Source organism: Onychomys torridus, chromosome 2 (genome assembly GCF_903995425.1).
Source record: "Onychomys torridus chromosome 2, mOncTor1.1, whole genome shotgun sequence".
Lineage (NCBI taxonomy): Eukaryota > Metazoa > Chordata > Mammalia > Rodentia > Cricetidae > Onychomys > Onychomys torridus.
In genome coordinates, this window is record NC_050444.1 from 156,955,108 (window position 1) to 156,978,277 (window position 23,170).

Consider the following 23,170-nt stretch of genomic DNA (forward strand, 5'->3'; position numbering starts at 1 on the left):
AGGTGCTTCAGTGGGTGAGAGCACTGGCTGTTTTTTTCCAGAGGATCCAGGTTCAGTTCCCAGCATCCACATGGCAGCTCACAACTGTCTGTAACTCCAGTTCCAGGGGATCCAACGCTACCCTCTTCTGCCTTCCTTGAGTGCTGCCTGTACATGTGTACAGACATATATTATACACATAAAAAAATAGTAAGATATATTTTTTATTAAGAAATTTTCTACTCATTTTATATACCAGATCCCCCCTCCTCCCACCCCCAGTCCTCTCTCCCAACCCCCCTGAATCCCTACATCCCCCAAATCGAGGTCTCCCATGGGGAGTTAGCAGAGCCCAGCACACTGAGCCTAGGCAGGTCCAAGACCCTTCCCACTGCACCAAGGCTGTGCAAGACATCATACCACAGGCACCAAATTCCCAGAAGCCTTCCCATAGACCAGGGACAGATCCCGATCCCCCTGCCTGGGTGCCCACCAAACAGTTCGAGCCAAACAACTGTCTTCCATATCCAGAGGGCCTAGTCCAGTCCCACGGGGGCTCCACAGCCACCAGTCCACAGTTCATGGGCTTCCACTAGTGTGGCCGGTCATCTCTGCACATCCTCCCATCATGATCTCACCTGCAGTATCTCTCCTCTCTCTCATCAATTGGATTCCCAGAGCTCAGCCTGGTACCTGGCCATGGATCTCTGCATTTGCCTCCATCAGTCACTGGACAAAGGCTCTATGATGACAGCTAGGTTATTCTCTAGATGGTCACCAGAGTAGACCAGTCCAGGCACCCTCTGGACCACTGCCAGCAAACCAAGGTGGGGTCATCCTTCTGTATTCCTGAGAGCCTCCCAAGCACCCTGCCTCTTCCTATTTCCATGATGTCCTCATCTATCATTGTAGTAAGATAAATTTTTTAAAAAGACACACAACAAGGGTTGGGGATTTAGCTCAGTGGTAGAGTGCTTGCCTAGCAAGCACAAGGCCCTGGGTTTGGTCCTCAGCTCTGACAGAAAAAAAAAAAAAAAAAAAAAAAAAAAAAGACACACACAACACAGCCAATCTAATCAAATTTCATGCAACTTTATTTACTTATTCCTTTGTTTGTTCACTCATTTATTTGTGTGTATTGATATTCATGTGCCACAGCATGCTTGTGGATGTCAGAAGACAACTTTCCAAAGTCTGGTTTCTCCTTTCATCATAGGGTCTTGGGGATTGAACTCGGGTTGGTCAAGCTTGGCAGCAAATGCCTTTACCTGCTGTGCCATCTTGCCAGTTCCTTGGAGAGGGCTCTATTGCTTATTTTTATTGGTGTTTGTTAGTTTGTTTGAAGCAGAATCTGGCTGTGTACCCCAGGCTGGCTTTGAGCTCATGATCCTCACACATACCTAGTATTCTGAAGGTTTTTATCCCAGGCCATGGCCAGTACTAGAACACATGAATGCAACCTGAAGATGATGAGTTAGCTCCTTGTCAGTACCATGGTAACTGCTTTTCTTTCTTCCTTCCTTTCTTTTTTTTTTTTTTTTTTTTTTTGTTTGTTTGTTTGTTTTGGTTTTTGGTTTTTTGAGACAGGGTTTCTCTGTGTAGCTTTGGAGTCTATCCTGGAATTCACTCTGTAGACCAGGCTAGCCTTGAAGTCACAGAGATCCACCTGCCTCTGCCTCCCTAGTGCCGGCAACTAGGTAACTACTTTACCGCTGTTTACTGGGGTCACAGCACTTCTGGCTGGTTTACTGAGGGAGGTCACAGCACTTCTGGCTGGTTTACTGAGGGAGGTCACAGCACTTCTAGCTGGTTTACTGGGGTCATAGCACTTCTGGCTTCCCCAGTTTGAGGAGTGAATTGCTGTCCAAAGCTTCTCATTCCTCTGGTAGACAATGTAGTCACCAGTTTCTCTTCTTTTCCCCTCTCCTCCTCCCATCTTCTTTCTCTCCTTCCATTCCTCTTTCCTTTTCCTTGATTTTTTTTTTTCAAACAAGCTCTAATGTATCCCAGGCTAGCCTGGAACTCCCTATGTAGCTAAGAATGACTTTGAACTTGGGATCCTCTTGCCTCCATCTCCTGAGTGCTGGGATTACAAGTGTGTGCCATAATACCTAATTCATGCAGTGCTGTGGATCGAACCCAGGGCTACACTAAGTGAGCATTCTACCAATTTCTTTTGAGACAGATGTGTGTGTGTGTGTGTGTGTGTGTGTGTGTGTGTGTGTGAGTGAAACTAACTAGTTAGCCCATGCTGTACTCAGACTCATGGCAATCCTCCTATCTCAGACTTCTAAGTGCTGGGATTATAGATTTGAGCTATAATACCTGATTTTTTTTCTCTCCCTCTCTGCTTTTCTTTTTCCTCCTGTCATCCCTCTCCCCCTTCCTCTGTCTCTTCCTTCCTTCCTCTCCCTCCCTCTTTCTCAGTCTATTCCTGAGACATGTCCTTGCTATTTTGCTCAGGTTGGCAGGGAACCCCTGGGCTCAAGTGACCGTCTCCCCTCAGTCTCCCTGTATTGGAACTGCAGACATGCCTGGCTTTTCCCTTCAGCCTAGCACTGGTGAGTAATCCAAGCAGGACAGCTCTCTCATGTCAGTAGCGCTCCATCTGTGTCCCATTACAGGCCTCAGACCTTCCTGGCACCAAAGGCTGTGAAATTCTAGACTAGAACCAGCCAGAGAAATTCGTCTCTGACGTCAGCAGTTGATCCTCTGAAGCCCTGTAGCTGGGGAGGAAACAACTGGTGTTTTCTCTCCTAGTTGGAGCTGCTGAGACTTAGTCTGAGGAGCAGAGAGAGGGAGCCAGGGTGGTCCAGGCAGGGTGCCTGTGGCCTGCTGCTGGAGAGGTGGCTTGATCCTCAGTGTTTGCAGGTCCACTGCAGGTGAGCATCACTTTCAGTGGAGCTCTGAAGAGCACATCGGAGTTTGTGTTTTGCTAATGAGTTGAGACTTAAGGCTACTTCTGAGACAGTTCCAAACATATTACTTTGTAGTGTTCAATTAAAAATGATACACATCTATAATCCCAGCACTCAGGAGGCTCTAGAGGAGCGGCTAGGATTCAAGCTGTCTGAGTTTCACTTCTGTTGCTGTGGTGAAATATTCAGACAAAAAAAGCAACCTAGGAGAGAAACAGTTTATTACAGCTTACAATTGCAGGGTATATAGTCCATTGTTGGGGGGAAGTCAAGGCAGGAACTTCAAACAGCTAGTCACATCATATCCACAGTCAAGAGAAAACTGCGTGAATGAGTGCTTGCTTGCTTGTGGTCAGCTTACTTCTGCACTCTCAGACAGTTCAGGGCTCTCTACCTAGGGGATGCTGCTGCCCACAGTGGGCTGGGTATAGTAACTTAACTAAGACTATCCCCTACTGACATGCCTACAGGCCAGCTCTGTGTAGATAATTTCTTATTGAGACTTTCTTCCCAGGTCAAATGGTAGGTTGTGTCAACTTGACAGTTAAAACATCCTAGGGTATATGGTAAGATCCTGTCTCCAAAAGAAAAGAGGGAGAGTTATTATTATTGTGTCAGTTGATTGCTGATTTCATGGGATACAGGGGCTAGGACTGTATTCCTCTTGGTGACATAGTCTCTTAGCTAACTAATTCAAGACTATCTTATCAACCATTCGCTTAGCCACAAACTCAGTCTGAGGTTCATGAGGGAACTGAAAGAGAAGAGCAGTTGCTATGAGTTAGATTTAAGATACTGACTTTGGGTGTGGTGTGTGTGAGAGCCCTGTGTGGACTCAACAACTCCAAAGGGAGCATCAGGCTTATTCCCATTTAATAGAAGAAGCACCAAGTACTAGAGGCTATTTGAGCTATACATCTAGTCTACTGATGCTATAGTTCAGGTGTGATTTATCCCGCAAGGGTACAGGTATTGGAAGCTTGGTTCCCAGTCTAGTGGTATTGGCAGAGTTGAAGATGTAGCTCAGTTAGTAGAGTACCTGAGGTAAGGGGAAAATATAACGCACTTTGAGCCACCCACACCTGGGTCTGAATCCTCACTTAGCTAATTCTAGCTCACCATGAGTGTGGGTAAGTTCCTCTCCTGCCCAAATGTGATCACAACATTTTAAGGTTCACAGGATTGTGTTCAGAGTGAAGTCAGATGCCATGTGGAAATGCTCCTTTGCTGCCCCAAAGTTAGAAGCCACTGAGTCAACAGCCACTGACGCTGGAACTATTGTACCACACAGAGAAACAACCTCAGCTATTTTATTTCATGTTTTTCCACATGTGCTTTTTTTTAATATAAGAAAATGGTCAGTTTCCGTTATAAAAGCAATAATGTTTAAAGGTTTGCTTTGGCCTCAGCTGTAATTTTGTTTTATTCAAGAGCCTAAGAATGTTCTGAGGAGCCATTTGGGAGGACAGGCAAGAGAAATAATAAGGAAAATGATTTGAACTATAAAATTTCCAATTTTCAACCGAGTTTTCAGGAAGTCATCTTATCCCAGCAGAGAAGAAAAGTCCCCTCGTCTCTCCTCTGTTCACACATTCCTTCCCCAACCCATCTTAGTCAGATGATCTCTCGGAAAGAGTCACCTTGGACTCCTAACCCGGCCCAGTCTGCAGAGCGCTGCTCCTCAGAGACCCGGTCTTGTTTCAAGGTGGCAATGAAGCCTTTCCCCTGCTTCCAGTGCATATTGTCATTCCGCAGAGGCCTCCTGCACACTACCACACTCCAGGGGATTGAGAGTCCCCACGACTCTAAAGTAACTGTCACCCATGGACAGGTCCTGAATAATGAATCAGCAGAGGGAAATGAAGCATCTCAGCACACAACAGGACTTGTGATTAAGCTGGAGAAGAAGCCTGGATTCACGTGTGTGTGTGTGTGTGTGTGTGTGTGTGTGTGTGTGTGTGTGTGTGTGTGTCTGTGTCTATGTCTGTGTCTGTGTCTGTGTGTGTCTCTCTCTCATGCTCTGCCTTTTGGCATACTGGGTAAAGCAGTCACTTTTTCCCATTGCTGAGGTAAAATACCTGATCAAAGCAATTTAAGGAAGAAAAGGTTTATCTCGGCTCACAGTTGGAGGGTACAGTCCTTCACAGCACAGGGAAGGTGTGGCCGCAGAAGTCAAGGAAAACAGAGTAATGGATGCTGATACTCAGCTCACTGGCTCCATTTATTCAGTCCAAGACCCTAAAGTGGTGGGCATGGTACAGCCCACCACTTTAAGATGGGTCTCCATACCTCAATGAACCTCAGCAAGAAAAGCCTACACAGGCACGCCCTAATCGAAATAGTCTCCCCCTCCCCCCATAGCCATGCCTGACCCAGAGGCTTGCTTTATAGATGACTCTAGATCCAATCAGTATGACAGCCAGCCACAGCAAGACACCCTGAAAAGGGGATGTGAAATTATGTATACCTTTGATGGGACCCCCCCTACACCTGACCTCTTTCCATTCCTTCACATGACAAAATTCACCTTCTTTAGAGGTCATTCATTCCCTAAGATGAGACAGCTGACTTCCTCTCAGATGCAGGCACGTCCAAATTCAGCCTCTCCAAGCTGACTCACGTGGTCCTATCTGAGTGTTTCCACTTTAAGCACGCTGATTAAGTATAGTTCCATAGGGCTGGAGAGACGCCGTAGTAATTAAGAGCACTTGCTACTCTTGCAGAGGCCCCAAGTTTGGTTCCTAGCAGACACATGAGGCAGTAACTCTGGCCCCCAGGGGGTGGGGGTTTGCTATCTTTGCCTCAGTGTGCACCTGCACTATTGTGCACATACTGCCTCCCCCACCTCATAATTAAAATTAAATATTTAGAGAGATGGGGACATTCCATAATAAACTAGCTTGGTCAAATCAGAGGTTAGGGATGCTGAAAACCATAGACTCATGCCTATGGCTTACATTTTCTGTTGGCTTCTCACCCCAACACCATGGATCTGATCCAGGCTTGGTTCAAGGCTTATGTGCATGCAGGACTCAATAAATGCTTGCTTCTTTCACACACATAACTAGCTCATTGGCTGCATTGATTTCTTTCTTCAAATGGCCCTTGGCTTTTCTGTGTTCCAATCACCTCCCTTCCGACATCTCTGCTTCCTTCATTAAAACCCAGCACTGCCTCATCTCACTGGGGCAGAGAATGGTGGTGGTGTGAGTTTGGGGAGAGAAGAAAGAAATATCGGCACACAAGTCAAGCTTGATTCAGTCCAGTCTTCTTGATAAAGTTTGGATGTGTTTTGTTCCCTACAGGTTCTCGTGCTGGAGGCTGGGTGTCCAGGGTGGCGGTGTTGGACTGGTGGGATCTTTAAGGTGAGAGGTGGTAATAGGTCATTAGGTCATGAGAGGCTCCGTTCCCACGGGACAATTAATATTTGCCTCTGGTTTGAGTCTCTTGTTTCCTTGCTTACACAGTGATGGCTAGCTTTAACTGTCAACTTGACACAAGTTATAACCATGTGGTAACACACTCTCAATGAGGGATTATCTACATTATATTAGTCTGTGGGTACGCCTGTGGCAGATTATTGTAACTCTTTATTGTTATTATAAATGGTCTTTTTATAAAAAACTTGGAGCCAGAAATTGGAGTAAATACTGAAAGATCAGAGAGCCAAAGGAACATGCCACCTCTTACCTCTAGGGCTCCTCAGCCTGAAAAGCTTTTCTCAGCCGAAAGACTTTAGCCAAATATAGCCATTTGTTCCTGTCTCCTCAGCCTTATATACCATTCTCCACCCAGCCACGGCACTTCCTAGGATGAAAGGCGTGTGTGCCACCACTGCCTGACTCTGTTTTCTCTCCTAGACTGAGTCAATCTCATGTAGTCAAAGGTAGCCTTGAACTCACAGAGATCCAGACAGATCTCTGCCTCCCGGGAGTGCTAGGATTATAGGTGTGTGCCACCACCGCCTGGCCTCTATGTTTAATCTAGTGGCTGGTTCTGTTCTTTGATCTTCAGGCAAAGTTTATTCGGGTACACAATACATCACCCCAGATTATCTTAAATTAGTTGATGTGGAAAGACCCAGCCTGCTGTGGGCATCACCATTCTCTAGAGAGGGGGCCCTCAACTCAGTGAGGTTAGACAAATGGAGCTGAGCACAGCACTCATTCCTCTCTGCTTTTGACTGTGGATGTGATGTGACTAGCTGTGTGCAGTTCTTGCTTTGATTCCCCCCGCGATAGACTGTACCCTGGAACTGTAAGTTGCCATCAATTCTTTCTCCTCGAATTTGCATTTTGTCAGGGTAGTTTATCAGGCAGTTTATCAGTAAAGAAAATAGGACACACCATCCATGGCAACTTCTCGGTTTGCTTCTCCCCACGTTGGGATGCAGGGCCTCACCAGACTGTGTCATGTGGTTTGGACCCTCTGGCTGCCAAAATTATGAGCCACTTATGATTGGGAATTATGATTCCCACTATTTTCTAAGTTCCATTGCTTTGTGTATGTTACTGTAGCAACACAAGACAGATTAATGCATCTCTCATTAGTGCCTCTTTGAGGAGTACACTGTCCCCTTTGGACCCCTAGGAGGCCGCTTTGTCTAGGTCACATGACTTGGAGGTCTATGAGGAAGAGAAAGCCAAAGTGGAGATGCCTCCTGGGACAGCTTTGAATTAAATTTCCAGCATCCCAGGCAGAGGGCAACCTGCAGTTCCCTCCCCTCCCCTCCTCCACTTGCTTGATTTTACTATGAATTAGAAGTTAATGAGGGGGAGGATTTAATGAGCCCTTTTCTCTAGCCCTTGTCTTTTCCCCCAACCACCAGCTGGGTGTCTAATTCCATTACAATGTGACACTACCTGGAAATGGAGTCACATCCCACAGGTAAAGGACTTGTCTCAGAAGCCAGGTGTGACTCTCAGGCGCCTTGGACTTCTGATCCACTGGCTATAAACCTGGAGTTCCTGTTTTTCCATGAGAGGATGTGACAAGAAAGCCTCTAGCTTTTCCAGCCTCTAGCACAGTAAGGAACAAACCTCTGTTCTTTATAAATTACCCAGACTTGGCTATTCTGTTAGAGTAACACCATGCCGTGAACTCTGAACTGGTGTCAAGAGTTAATGTGGGTCAGTTCATAGATCGACCCAGCACTGTCTGGGGCTCCACTTCCAAAGGATCTGACACCCACTTCCAGCTTCTGTGGACCCTAGGCATGCAAGTGACACATAGACATAAATGCAGGCAGAACACCCATACAGTCAGGTGGTGGTATCGTACACCTTTGTCCCAGCACTTGGGAGGCAGAGGCAGGAGGATCTCTGTGAGTTCAATGCCAGGTTGGTCTAAAGATTAAGTTCCAGGACAGCCAGAGCTGTTACACAGAAAAACACTGTCTCAAAAACCCAAAAACCAACAAAGCAAACAAACAGAATAACCCATACACATAAAATAAAATTTAAAATAAATAGAAATTTAAAATTTGCCATATGGATGGTACTTGAGTAGTTATCTATGGTCTGGTTTTGCTAAGACAAGGTGGAACAGCAACCCTAGGTTGGTCCCAGGTCATGACTTCAGCAAAAATTAAATAAATGCATTCTGTGAGAAATAGTTCAGACTATTCAGAATATGCAATAGGGAATATTATACAAGATATGATTATGTTTAAATCATATCATATATCTTTCTTATCAGAAAAGCCAACACTTATTTATGTATGTATATGTATGCATAGTTCCCACCTCCCCCTACAAAGCCAAGAAACACTTATCAGCACATTGCTAGTTCTGAGCAGGGTTCAACCTAGTGGGTAATGTGCATCCAAGATGCCACCCCAATGTGACAGTCTCACTAGAACAATCATAAATCATCATTGGGACATAAGTGGGGCACCACAGCATGAAGAGTCAAGAGGAGCTTATGGGAAAAGCAGGTTCCATTTATTTCCATCTGCCAGTGGACATGAATTCATTTTCCCACTCAAAGTCCCAGCCCGCCGTGGCTTCCTCTTCAATATCTTGGTCTCTCAGAGATCAACCTGGGAGCCCAGAAGTTTGAGGTTTCCATGAATAAACACCATAACTGCTGCTTTGGTCAGAACATATTGCTAAGAACACAAAGCAAAATAACCTGAACACCCCCCCCCCCCTTAAATAACTCATCAATTGTTTCTCAGAGAAGCACTTAATCTTCGGGGTCAGCAACCTGACTGGAATGTTATGGAAGCGTTAGTAGAGTGTCCTCTCTTGATCCCAGAAAGCAAATCCCCCTTAGGATTGTTTTTCTTGGTGGTGGTGGTGGTGGTGGTGGTGGTGGTGTACATCTTTAATCCCAGCACCTGGGAGGCAGAGGCTGGCAGAATTTTGTAGGCAAATTTTTCTGTCCTGCCAACTGCTCCCCTCATAACCACACAGAGACTTCATATTAATTATAAGTGCTTGGCCAATAGCTTAGGCTTGTTTTTAGCTAGCTCTTATAACTTAAATTAACCCATTTCTATTCATCTATGTGCTGCCCTGAGGCTCATTTACCTCATTTAAGTACTTCCCATCCTGCTCATCTCATGGTGTCTCTCCTCAGACTTCTCTCTTTCTTCTTCCCAGCATTCTCTTAGTCTGATTCGCCTGCCTAACCTTATCCTGCCTAGCCATCAGCCAGTCAGCTTTTTATTAACAATGAGAAAAATACATCTTCACAGTGTATAGAAGGATTATTTCACAGCAGCTCTCTGTGAGTTCAAGCCTAGCCTGGTCTACAGAGTGAGTTCCAAGATACCCAGGTCTACACAGAGAAACCCTGTCTCAAAAAACAGAACTGTTTTCCATATTCACTTATTTATTGTGAATGTGTGTATGTGGATAGGGATACATGTGCCATGGCGTATGTGTGGAGCTCAGAGGACAGCTTGCTGGGGTTGGTTCTCTCCTACCATGTGGGTTCCAGTTATCAGAGTCAGGTTGTCAGTCTTGGTAACAAGTACCTTTACTTGCTGTACCATCTCGCTGGGCCTGGGCTTTAAAAAATATTTATTTAGGCCTGGAGAGATGGCTCAGAGGTTAAGAGCACTGACTGCTCTTTCAGAGGTCCTGAGTTCAATTCCCAGCAACCACATGGTGGCTCACAACCATCTGTAATGAGATCTGGTGCCTTCTTCTGGCCTGCAAGCATGTATGTAGGCAGAACACTGTATACATAATAAATAAATCTTTAAAAAAATAATGAAATTAAAAAAATATTTATTTAATGTGTGTATGCATATTCTACGGTGTGAGCATGGAGGTAAGAGGATAATCTGTGGAAATGGGATCTTGCCTTCTACCACGTGAATTCCGGGGGATGAACACAGATTGTCGGGGTCGGAAGGAGGCACCTTTACCCAGTGAGTCATCTCACTGGCCAATCACTTATTCTTTTTGAGGCAGGCTTTTTCCCAGACCACTCAGTGGTCCTCCTGTCTCCATCCCCTTCAGAGCTGAGGTTGCAGGCAATTGCAGGAATACTTGGCTTGTTATGTGGCTGGGCACTCAGGAGACAGAGGCAGCCAGATCTCTGTGAGTTCAATCCAGCCCCGTTTACACAGTGAATTCCAGGCCAGCCAAGGCTACATAGTGAATCTCTAACTTAAAAACAACAAGCACTTACAGAATAGAGAGGAGGGGCTGGGTGGGACAGACTCAGTGTCTCCAAGAAGCTCTTCTTTCCCTTGGAGAAATGAGTTGAGAGGCTGTGTGGCAGGAAAAGTCCCAACAACCCAACAGCTGCTCTCTACAGGTGTGTCCAGCCATGGCCATGACCCTAGTTGCTTTTGCATGTGTCTGACTTAGAAAGTTATAATGGACCTTCTAGAATTGGACCTAGAGAGAACAAGTGGCCTTTCATGACCCCAGCCTGGAGCTCAAGTGTGATTATGTCTTCACCAGCGCAGCTGAGTTGTCTCCTTCACCTTTGAAGGAGAGCTCTGTGTTTTGTAACCTGAATTCTGGGCTTGGGAAAGCTCAGACTGGGACAGTGAGAACCAGGGACAGGACAGGGAAGGACAGAGAAGATGAGAGAACCCAGGCTTTGGAGAGTGCTGGAGGTGGGGTCTGGGGCCTGGAACCACTGAGCAGTACAAAGCTACATCTAAGGGTGGTGGAGGCTGTTACTTGGGTCTCATGTTATTCAAGTGCTAGTGAAAAATTGAATGTATTTTAGTGATTTTAAGGCTACAGAATGCTGTTTCTGGAGTTTGACATCATAGAGTCTCTACCTGTGTTCCCAGCTTCTAATCATGTTTTCTCTGATTCTAAGACAAGGGTCTTCACTGAGCATGGACAGTGTACCTCACAGGGCTCATGGCTTACGGCTGGAGAAGATGGACATGGGAGTAACATGCAACTCTGTGAGGCCAGAAGAGCACCAAGCCTTTGGAGAAGGATGGAAAGGAGCTGAGCAGGCAGGGGGTGGGGGTACTAAGATAGGTACAGCACACACACAAGGGAACCAGAAAAGTCACCTGATACGGGTGCTAGGAATCAAACTTGAGTCTCCTAAAGGAACAGCAAGTGCTTTTAGCTGCAGACTCATGCCCAAGGTCTTGAAAGTTAAACAGAACAAATAAGTGAAGACTGCTCCAGATGGGGATGTACCTCAGAGAGAGGGACTTACATCCATAAAGGCTCAGAGAGGCCCAACAGTGTGACAGGAGTCTGTGAGTGCTTCACTAGCCTGTAAAATCCTTCCACATTGCACTTCTGTGGATGTTATAGGATGAGTGCTATGGAGAGAAGGCGTTCTCTCAATAATGAATTGCTGTCAATGAACACACCTGATTCCCGACCCTCTCTGGTTCCACTCTGTCATCTCTCCCTGTTGTCTGTGATCCTGATAGGATGCCCTTTGCTGTATGTGTCAGAACCAAGGGGACAGAACCTACTGTCACCAGACGTTGAGTCAATCGGGCTGTCTATCTCCTCTGGGAAGTAGATATGGCCACGGAGCTCGTACAGAAAGGAAAGAAACGGCAGGCTGGGCTTTGATGACCTGGTACAGCCCCTTCAATTTCTCCCATTTCTTCTTACCCACCGAGCCATTGCTCCAGCGCTATGCTGTCTCTTCTCCTAGTTCCTACCCCACAGAAGCTCAGGAAATTGTATCTTTTAATTTTTTTTTTTGGTAGACCAAGTTGGCCTTGAACTCAAAGATCCACTTGCCTCTGCCTCCCAAGTGCTTCAATTAAAGGTGTGTGCCACCATCGCCCAGCTAAATTCTGTCTTTTAATTAGACCAATATTTCCAACTCTTGAATTCTCTTCTCATCAAAAGGAAATGACAGGGGCTGGAGGACTCAGGTTCGATTCTCAGCACCCACATAGCAGCTTAGATCTTTCTGTAATTCCAGTTCCAGGATAGCCAACGCTCCCTTCTGGCCTCTGTGGGCATTACATGGCTGTGATCCACAAACATACCTGCAGGCAAAACACACATACATGTAATATAAGAAATGAATAAATCCCCCAAAAAATTAAAAAGAAGATGACAATGATTTCACTAGGTACCTTAAAGGATTTTAAAAATAAAAATAAAAACTGGACATGGTGGCACATGGCTTTAGTCCCAGCACTTAGAGGCAGAGGCAGGTGGATCTCTTTGAGTTAGGTGGAGGCCAGCCTGGCTACATGATACATTCCAGGACAGCCAGAGCTACATAGTGAGATCCTGAATCAAAAATAACAAAAAAAAAAGAAAGAAAGAAAGAAAGGAAGAAAAAAGGATGGATACACAATCTCTCCCTAAAAGGCTGTAGAGACTTGTTAGGGACCAAGATGTCAGGAACCAAACATGAACCATGGAAAGTACTAGCTAGGCCAGAGAACAAGTTATAAGACCACCACCCTTCCCCAGAGCAGTAACACCTGTTTACTAACCGGAGGCTCCCAAAGATAAGAACATTCCACAGTCAGGTGCCATGGCAACTGAATGTAAAGAGCATTCCATGATCAGGTAGCCTAGCAACAGAACAAATGGCCCCTGACCTTAGCCGACATCTTGCAGTTGCATGACCTGTATGTCTCCCACATTCTGCACGCCTTCCACGTCTCTTCCCCTTCCCTCCTTCCTGCCCCCTCTCCTCCTATGCAATATAAGCCTTGCGGAGAGAAATAAATATTGCAGCTTGATCAGAATCTTGTCTTGCTGTGGTCCCTCGTGTCCCCTGTCTCTTTCATTCGCTCCCACAGGTGGGTCGCCCCCGTTGAAACCCCGCTGGCCAGGGCAGAGACTCAGTCAGGGCTAGTTAGGCCTTGCTTGGACGGAGCACCGGGCTTCTCAGCTGGGTGTAAGGTGACCTTACTAAGTTCAGGAAGTGCCAAAGCCTTGGGCATTTTTACAGTGTACGTGAATGTGATTGGGTCAGGTAAGGACAGCGACAAGAGCTGAGGACTTTGTCTACAAACTGACCCCATGACATCTCTAGTCCTTCCCTGCTCCTTTTCCTCACTGCATGATTTACCTCAAACATCATCCCTTGAACATTATCCACTTACCTCAAACCTGCCATCTCTGGCAAAAGCTACTGGCTACTCACCCACGTCCTCGGGCCCTCATTGCGACCCTTTTCCCTAGTTCCCCTAAAAATCAGATATGGCCACAGGCCACTTCCAGAAAATGGCAGGCTAGGCTTTGGTGCCCTGGGTGTGGTCCCTTTAGTTTCTATACCTTCTTCTGCTGTATCAGGAGGTGAAGACAACATCCACGGGCTTTGCCGAGATGAGGTGGGAGGCTCTTGGGTGTTCTGTATGCCTGTGTAGAGGAAGCAAGGCTGCCCAAGTCTGGAATTTACATTCAGGAACCTCCCAAGAGCAATTCATTTCTGAGTTCTGTCTCTGTTTCTGTCTTTGTGTCAGACAGACACACAGACACACATACACACAGAGAGAGAGAGAGTCTGGAGACCAGAGAACAACCTTAGTGTCTTTTTCAGGAGCCTTCTAGCTGGCCAGGAAGCTCCAGACATCCCCCTGTCTCTACCTCTCCATCACTGAGACTGAAAGTGTACACCACTGTGTTTGGCTTTCCCTCCCTCACAGGAGACAGGGTCTCACTGTGTAGCCCTGGCTGGCCTGGAACTCAATATGTAGGCCAGACTAGCTTCAAACTCAAACTCACAGAGATCCACTTACATTCGCCTTCTGGGTTCTGGGATTTAAGTCGCACGCCCCCATGCCCTGCTGAGGCTTTTTGCTTTTTTAAACACATGTTTGGCAATTAAACCTATCTTCACTGAGTAAGACATTTCCCCAGCTCGAATTTCTGGCTTCTCTAATCAACCTGGGCTCTCTTTGTTATAGCAAAAGCTACAGCCTTACTCTTAGCATCACAAGTACTGGGTGACAATCCCAGCCTCATCTTCTTTATCCACTGCAGTGTACCCAGTGCCCGAGGGAGTAGCTGACCCCTGGCAGATGCTCAAACAATAATACCCACTGTGCCAGTGAATGGAGTCTGGATGCCTTTATTAGAACAACATGACAAGCTGTGCAGCCTTGATCACATGGACCTCAGTTTCTTCACCTGTAAAGTGGGGAGAACAATTGAGCAGCTTTGAGATGGCTGTGCTTAAAGTACTATATATTTTAAACTCAGAGAACCACACCAAACACTTAAAAAGTGCTCTTTTAAGTGATGGATATTTTCCTGATCACAATGACTATATTTTTAACCTTCATTTTTATTTTATGTGTATGGGTGTTTTGCCTGTGTGTTTACCATGTGCATATAGTGCCTGCAGAGTCCAGAAGAGGACATCAGATCCCTTGGAGCTGAAGTTACAGATAATCATAAGCACCATGTGGATGATGGAAATTGAATTTGGGTCCAGGAAGAGCAGACAGTGCTCTTCACCACTGAACCATCTCTCTTACTCCACGATGACTATTTTTGCCAAGGAAGCATTGTGTTTTCTGCAGCCTCTGGGGTCTTCATGAATACGGAAAGGGTGTCATATGAAATCAAAGCTTCAGATAAGGTATCCTTTACTGGGTAATTTTCTGTTCTGTGAACTCAGTGGGATGACTTTGGAAAAGCATGCAAATGTATGCAAATCACATACAGATTCACATAAAGTAGTCTCTGAGTACCACCTCCGCATTTACTAGAGAGAAGTCTGATGGCTTTGTTCATGCCACTCTCTGGTCTGTCAGGTTTCTAATCTGTCCTCACTGAAAGACACACCTGGTGGGGAGAGGCATGCACATGGATGTGAGTGTGTCTGAGCATGGGTCTCAGAGGTAGAGGAGTTGGTGGTGGCAGCTTCAGAGGAGCGGCAGGTCCAAGACTGTGAACTTTAGTGTGTGCCAGCAAGGGCTCAGTGGGTTAAGGAGCCGGATGAGCAGAGTTTCAATCTTTGGGACCCACATGGTAGAAGGAGAGGACTGACTGCCACAGACTTTCTTCTGACTTCTACATTCCCACTACGATACCAGTATGTCCACACACTGACACGTACTCATGTTCATGTCAAATAAATGTAACAACACAACTTTAAAAAAATCTTTCAGGATGTGAGAGTGATCTGGTTTTGACATTTGTCACCCTATTTTTCACCAGAGTTGACTTGGCCAATCTTGTTGGCTAGTTGAGCAGCAGTGCTTCACACACATCCCTACCAAAGCTGAGTGCTCCATGGAAGAGAACAGCCCTCCTCTATAAAGGAGGTGGCTTGTTGGTATACAGGTAGCCATGCCCCCATCTAAAGCCTACAGATGAGCTCTCAAGATCCAATATTTAAAACTTTCAGCCAGACATGATAGTACAGGCCTTTAATCCCAGCACTCAGGAGGCAGAGTCAGGCAGATGTCTGTGAGTTTGAGGACATCTTGGTGTGTAGAGTGAGTTCCAGGACAACCAGGGCTGTAAGAAAACCCTGTCTTGAAAAACCACCACCAAACACCACCACCACCACCACCACCACCACCACCACCACCACCACCACCACCCCAACAACAACAACAATAAAGGAGAGAACAGGAAAAAATTATTAGCTATTATGTGTAGATGTGCATCTCAGGTTTATGTCTGTGCATGCCTTTGCATGTATGTGCTTGTGTGTATGCATGCATGGATGGAAGCCAGAGGTCAGCATCACATCTCTTCCTCTGTTTTTTTACCACCTTATTTTTTGAGGCAGGGTCTCTCACTGAACCTGAAGCACACCCATTGGCTAAGCTAGCTGGTCAGGGAACTCCAGGGACCTGTCTATCTTTTCATTTCCAGCACTAGAGTTACAAGCACATGCTGCCATGCCTGGCTTTAAAGTGGGTGCCAGGGGTTTGAACTCAGGTCTTCCTGCTTGTATGGACAGGCACTTTACCCACTGAGACATTTCCTCAGCCCCAACTGGTCAGTCTCACACAAGGTGAAGGTGAAGGGAGGCAGCGAGGAAGGTGGGTTAGCACAAGGCTGTGCAGCAGTCTCAGCAACATGAGCTTTCCAAAGTAATTCAGTCTTCCAGCACTTTGTCCAATTATCATTCTGGACAGCAGGCTCATTTGTCCCTACAAGCATGCACCCGTTCATTCATTTGACAAAGATGCAGAGAGCATGGACTCTGGAATCAGCTCTCTGCAGGGTTCCAGGACATAAGGACAGAGCGGACACTGTAATTTTTGTTCACACAAAAAGAGATCGTTTCTTGCTGTCCTTGCTCACAGGGACCTCTTTTCATCTCAGAGCTCTGTAACCACCCACAACAGGAGACAAACGTATCACCCAGAAACACTACACACAGGGCAGGCCTGGCAGCCTAGACTGCAGGAGATAGAGAGGAAGGAAGGGCTGGCAGTACCTGAGAAGGTCAAAGTCACACAGGAATGCACTGTGTCCCAATGATGTGCAGGAGCCTGCCAGGTGGACTGGCAGAAGGGATGCTGTGTGCCAGGGCACAGAAGCGTGAAGGGACACGGCTGTACGTTCTGATTGGGAAATACGGTCAATGGTGTCAAGATGTACCTTTCCATGGCACCGCTGGTTCCTACAAACGCTGGTGACATTTATGGGCCTAGGTGCCTGCTCCGTAGTTATGGCAAACAGTGAGTCTGTGTTGTTTGTCCTCAGCTGTTACCTATGCTTCGTCACTTCAAGGAGACTGAGTCACAGAGAACTGGGGCTCTCTCCACATCTTTGTTTCCCCTAGAAACACAGCTCGGTGTCTTGCTCTGGGCTCTAAAGAAGGCAAGAGATTGAGTATGCTGAAAGTGTGGGGATGGATAGAAATGTTCCCACCTTCGTGGTGCCCCTCTTCACTGAACACCCCTCCAGTGACCAGCATGAGCCCCCACTTTACAGAAGAATCTGTGAAGCTCTGGAGGCATGGCCTTGTTTGTAAAATGAAAGCAGCCTAGGAATGCTAACTTTGGGATTGAGAAGGTGGCTCAGTAGACAAAAGGCTTGCTCTGCAAACATGTGTACCCAAATTTGTATTCACAGCACCTACATAAAAACCAGATATGCAGTGCCTCCCTGTAACCCCAGGACTGGGGAAGAGAAAGGAGCATGGAGAGAGAGGAGGATCCCAGGGTCCTGGTGGCCAGATAGTCTAGCCAAATGATGAGCTCCACCTTCAGTAGGAGACCGTGTCTCAAAACACTGAGGTGGAGAGTGGTAAAGGAAGAAACCTGAACTCAACCTCTAGCCTCGACACAAGTATGCATGGGTGAAAGCCCATTTATACACAGGGAACACACATGCAGAGGAATGCTGGCTTTGAATGCAGACCAAGTGGTACAAGGGCCGAGGCTTTGAGCTCCAACCTTACCCAAGCTTACCGCTCCCATTTTGGTACACTTGGTAAGAGAGTGTGGACTTGATTTATCTTATTTTATGTGTGTGTATTTTGCCTGCATGTGTGTCTACGCACCTTGTGCATTCAGTGTCTGTGGAAGCCATAAGTGGGTATCAGATTTCCTGGAACTAGAGTTAAGAGGTGATTGTGAGCACTGCGTGGGTGCTAGGAATTGAACCCAGGTCCTGTGCTAGAGTAGTCAATGTTCTTAGCTGCTGAGCCATCTCTCCAGCCTCTGGACTTGAGTTTTGCACATGAATGTGAAAGTCCTGAGCTCCAGCAAAATTTCTGTTAGTTCTTATAGCTCCTTCTGAAGCCTGGGACTCCTTTAGGATGGGTTGTACCAACTCCATCTTTGTATCCCACACACAACACTTATTCTCCCAAGAAGGAGAACCAAAGGGGACTGGGTAAATTTGGAAAGTCAAGCTCCTTTAAGTAAGTGTAGATTCCAGTGAGAGACAAGTTGGGAAGAGGGTTTGATGAAGGCTTGTGGAGGGTGTAATAAAGCCATGGGGTGCTACCTGCCTGTGATGGGCTAAAGAGGGACTATACATATGTTTGGAGGGACCCAAAATTCCCAGGGTGCTGCAAGGCTGCAGCTGGTGCATTCTGTGATCCCTGCATATACCTCGACCTCTCACAGGACCAGAGTCAAGACTGTCTTTGGAGGGACAAGGCCCTTGTTCTACTAGGAAGGCCGAGTGAGCATCTATCACCAGGTGGGGTGTCATGGAGGTAATTGTGAAACCTGATTGAGAAGCATCATTTGCAGGTGATGGTGACAATTAGTTAATTATTTAAACACTCCTTGAGTACCAACTGTATGCTGAGGTGGATTCTGAGAACTGGAACAAAGCATCCATGGTTCATATCGATTGTCAACTTGAGGGGATTTGGAGTCAACGTAGAAGCACCCTTCTGGGTCAGTTTTTGAGGACATTTCCAGAAGGGTTAACTGAAAGGAGGAGTCCCTCCCCAAGAGTGGGCAACACTTTCTAGTGGCCCAAATATACAAATGACCCAGGAGAAAGCAATGCTTGACACCTGACTTTGCCTCTTGGTAAGTGAGTCTGTATCATTGCTGCTGCTACCACCACCCTCCACAGCCATCAGAATTTGGCCTCTTTGGCTTTCTAACCTGGACTGAGACCAGCAGCTCTCCAGGAATCCTCCAGACTTTCAGCACCAGATGGGGACTGCTAAGGTATCCAGCCACCAAAATTAGCAATCAGCTTCCAAGTTCTCAGCCCTTCCGGTGTGCGGCCAGCCACTGTTGGACTGGACTGTGTTATGTAAGCCAACCTGATAAATCCCTTTGTAACACATTCATTCCATTGGTTCTGTTCCTCTAGAGAACCCTGACTAATACATCGTCCCATTTCCATTTTAATGAGGGACAATAGAGTGAACAAGTAAAGAAAGAGGAAAGTGAGGTCTCGTCTGGTGATAATGAGCATTTTGACAAGAAGACAAGGGAAGTGTAGGGTGATGGAGAAGCTGGGAAGTCATGGCAGGCCTGCAGAGGAGATGATATTTAGAATGAGAAAAACCAAAACATACAATGGCACCAATAAAACCAGAGGCTGGAGGGGGCAGTGGTGGTGTCTATATAGAGGACACAGCAGAGCACGGCTTTGCAGTAGAAATCAATAAAGAGAAAAAAGAAGGCCAGGCTGACCAGAGGTTGGTGATGTAGAGGCAAAGAAAGGGTCACAAGTCTTGTGGAAAAGATACATAGAGCTAGGCATGGTGGGATTTTATTCCAAGTGATTGTATTAGTTAGCTTCCGCTGTATGACAAATTGCACCCCCATTCCCATTTAATATCTTAAAACTAAACATGGTTTTATTTCAGTTTCTCTGGGTGAGAAACGACTTTGGGTTGGCCCCGGGGCAGCCTCAAGTTCAACTGGGAAGGCTCCACTTTAAGCTCCTGTGGAGTTGGCCGGCCTCAGTTCCTCATGGGCTGTTGTTCTGAGGTCACTCTCCAATCCTTGCCATGTGGGCCACTCTAAGCTGGCAGCTTGCCCCATCAAACCATGCAAGCCCAGAAGGTGACAGCTTGCTGGCAGCATGGAAGGGAGCAGCTCTCCTTTGTCACCCAATCTCAGATGTGCCACCTTTCACCATTGCCTGAACTTGGCTTGCAGAAGCCAGCCACAGACTCCACCCTCGCTCAGGGAACACCTGGAGGTGGGATCCTGAGATCGTCTGAAAAATCTTCCAGTCACACACAGGAACCTATTAGCAGCATCTGAGCAGGGGGTGACATACTCTGATAGAAATACTTATATATTCATGATCACTTTGGCTTCCTTGAGTGCTGGAAGCATGAGTTAGGAGTTGGGCATGAGTAGAGATCAGTTGGCAGTTAGAGCGCTGGTAAGGCTCTTTGGTAAGGAGACAACAGGTCTGGCCAGTGGATAGACGATGAAGATAGGTGGAGAGGAAGCGGAGTGGGGGGGGGGGGGGGTGACACCCAGGCTTGCGGGAGTATGTCTTGCCTGTGGGATGATGATGCCTGGGACTCCTGCTTTTCCCTGGGACAGATAGGATGCCAGGAGCCCTATCCTCCTCCAGCCCCAACCAAGGCCACACGTTTGATGGATGGTTGACTGGCATTAGGGGCACTGGCCATGAGCAAAGAACACACATTTCCTTGCTCCGAGCCAATGGACTGACCCCATGTCCTGAGTCCCGTTAACTTGCTCACATTCAGAATAATCAAGCTACTGAGCAAAGTGGAGGGATGCTGCCCACCTAGTACACAAGCCAGCCAGAGCTGGAAAAAAGTGTGTAGGAGAAACACCTGCCTCAGTTCCCCTCCTGGAACCTGTGTGAGCATCACATAGCACCCCCTGGTGGAGGGGGTGCCGAAGGGTGGGGAGTTGAGATTAGCCCTTTAATAGAGGACACAGACACAAAGTACAGAGTATGTTCTGCATCAAACTGCTTTAGGAAAAGGGCTAGAGTATGTTCTCATCCCTGGGGGACAAGGGGATGTCCTCATGCCTCCTGCCCAGGCAGCCAGGCACTGTTCAAAAAGTGATTCACACCAGTAATCCAAATGACATCACCAAACACCAGCCACATTTTTTATGATTCCAACATAGCCTTTGACATATTGGCATCATCTTGTTTAGGAGTCAAGGCCTGGGACTTTGGCTAATTTAGATGTCAGTGTGGCAACAAGGGGAAAGCCTGTCTGCTGAATTGCTTTTGCTCTCAGGACCCTGGCCCTACTTAGGGGGTTTCCAGGGGACTTTCCAGCTCACTGAGGCCCCCACCTCCTGGATAATTGACAAAGATGGGAAAGGGACCAGACAGGATGGACTTTGGAAAGCACAGGGAGTTTCAAAGATGTTTGAAGTGGTAAAAGGGAGGATGGGAAAGGCAGAATAGGACCTTACATCAATTTTTTAAAAAATTACATTTATTTGGAGCTGGAGGGATGGCTCAGGAGTTAAGAGCCCTGGCTGCTCTTCTGGAGGACCTAGGTTCGATTCCTAGCACCCACAGGATGGCCAACAACCATCCGTACTTCTAGTTCCAGGGGATCCAAACGCTTCTTCTGACTTTTCATGTGTCCGTGTGATGAGTATAGGTGTGTGTGGGCACACGTGTGCCACAGGGCACCTGTGTAGGTCAGAGGACAACTTGTAGGAATTGCCTCTCTCCTTCACCATGTAAGTCCCAGGGATTGAACTCAGTTCATTGGGCTTGGCAGCAAGTACCTTTACCCACTGAGCCATCTCTACGACCTGAACCTTAGGTTTTTAAAAACACCCGTCAGGATACGCTGGGTATCTTATCCCCCATCTAGAGTGTCTTGAGTAGGAATCATGAAATATTGCCTTTGAGAATAAACACAGGGGTGGGGGCACTTCTGACAGGCAGACGCTCCGGAAGCATCTCCAGGCCTCTTTACCTGCACTTGGTCCTCTCCCTGAGAGGCTTTGTCCCGAGTGGGTGCAGCCGAGTGGGGGAGTGGCACAGTGTGGACTTACAACACCTGCATCCTATTTCCAGCTCCTATCCCTGGCTCATAGAGTGACCTTGCTGAGGTCATGGCTTTGTGTTTCTTGCAAGGGGAAGAAATATCAGAGGTGGCAAAGCTTTCATTTTCCCAAAAAACACGAGTCCTACAGCATGAGGGCCTCCTGATTCTCATGAGCCTCAGCGTGCTTGTTGATACTAATTTAAAAACCAAACCAAAACAATGGTTAGATCTGGATCCAAGGGACTTTGGGAGACAGTCAAAGCAAAAGGCAAGAAGTCCCCGACAGGAAGATTTGTGGCCACTTTTCCATGCCTGGCTTCTACAACATTTTCCAAGTCACGTTTCCACACAAATAATTTCCCTCGTGCCCTCATGCTGTCTGTGCAAGGGTAGAGGAAGCAGTTCCTCTTCATTCCAGGACAAGGGAGTAACAGCCAAGGAGGGGCATTTCTCAGCTCTTTTGTTTCTGGAAACCCCTTGCATTATTTTGCTATCAAGCCTGGCCTGTTTTGTGAGCTAATTGCTGTGCATGTATCAGGTAGAAAGCGACTGTTTTTGCTGATCCAAGTCCCCCATAAGTGAATGCCATGTTTACTCTTGGTGTCCTTTTTCTAGATAAAAGCCCACCTCTCACCAGGCTAAATTTTAACAGACAGTGTCTAGGAAGGCTTCAGAAAGACAAAGAAACCTGCCTTATAATTCTATGGTCAGTAGTAGGCCCAGGATCTGACCCCAGGGGAAGGGATGGGGATCTGACTCACAGGGTAGAGCTGCAGCTAGTCAGGGCCCTTGACAGGAAGACACCTGTACATACTTAGCCCTACACATACAAGGGAGGACAAAACAGCAGCTCAGTCAATCAGGTGTCCCGAGACAAAAAATGCCCAGAGCTCCAGCAGGGACTGTGGTATTGCTCAGCCCTGGTGTGAACAGTCAGAACAGAACCCAAGGCTGAAAGGGGCAGTTTCTCTCTTCAGGGTGCTTTTGCAGACTACAGGGTAATAGTATATGCTTATTCCGGCTACCTGCTTGCATCTTCAACAGCACACCACCAGTGTGGCTGTTTCCTTCATCTACCCAGATCTTCTCCACCCCATACTGCCTCTTTAAGGGGCAGAGCCCCTGAAACTGGAGATTGTAAGGATATTCTGGGGCCTCCAGAGAGAGTGGGGATACAAGACAGGGGACTGTGCAGGGCAGAAGCTACTGAGGGGGCCCAATACCCAGCCCCTCTTGGAACTCATACAAGTGTTGTTATCCTCTTGGGCCCCCCTGGCTCCATCCCAAAGGCTCAGTTGCCTGATCCCTAGCTCAGAGGTACCAACTGGCTTCCAAACTGGAAAAAGAGGTCATCCAACTCCCTTCCAAACTGGGAAAAATATCCAGACTTAGCTCTGGGACTTCGGAATGGCTGGCTCCACCAATCCCCAGCAGAGCCAGGGGCTGGGGCA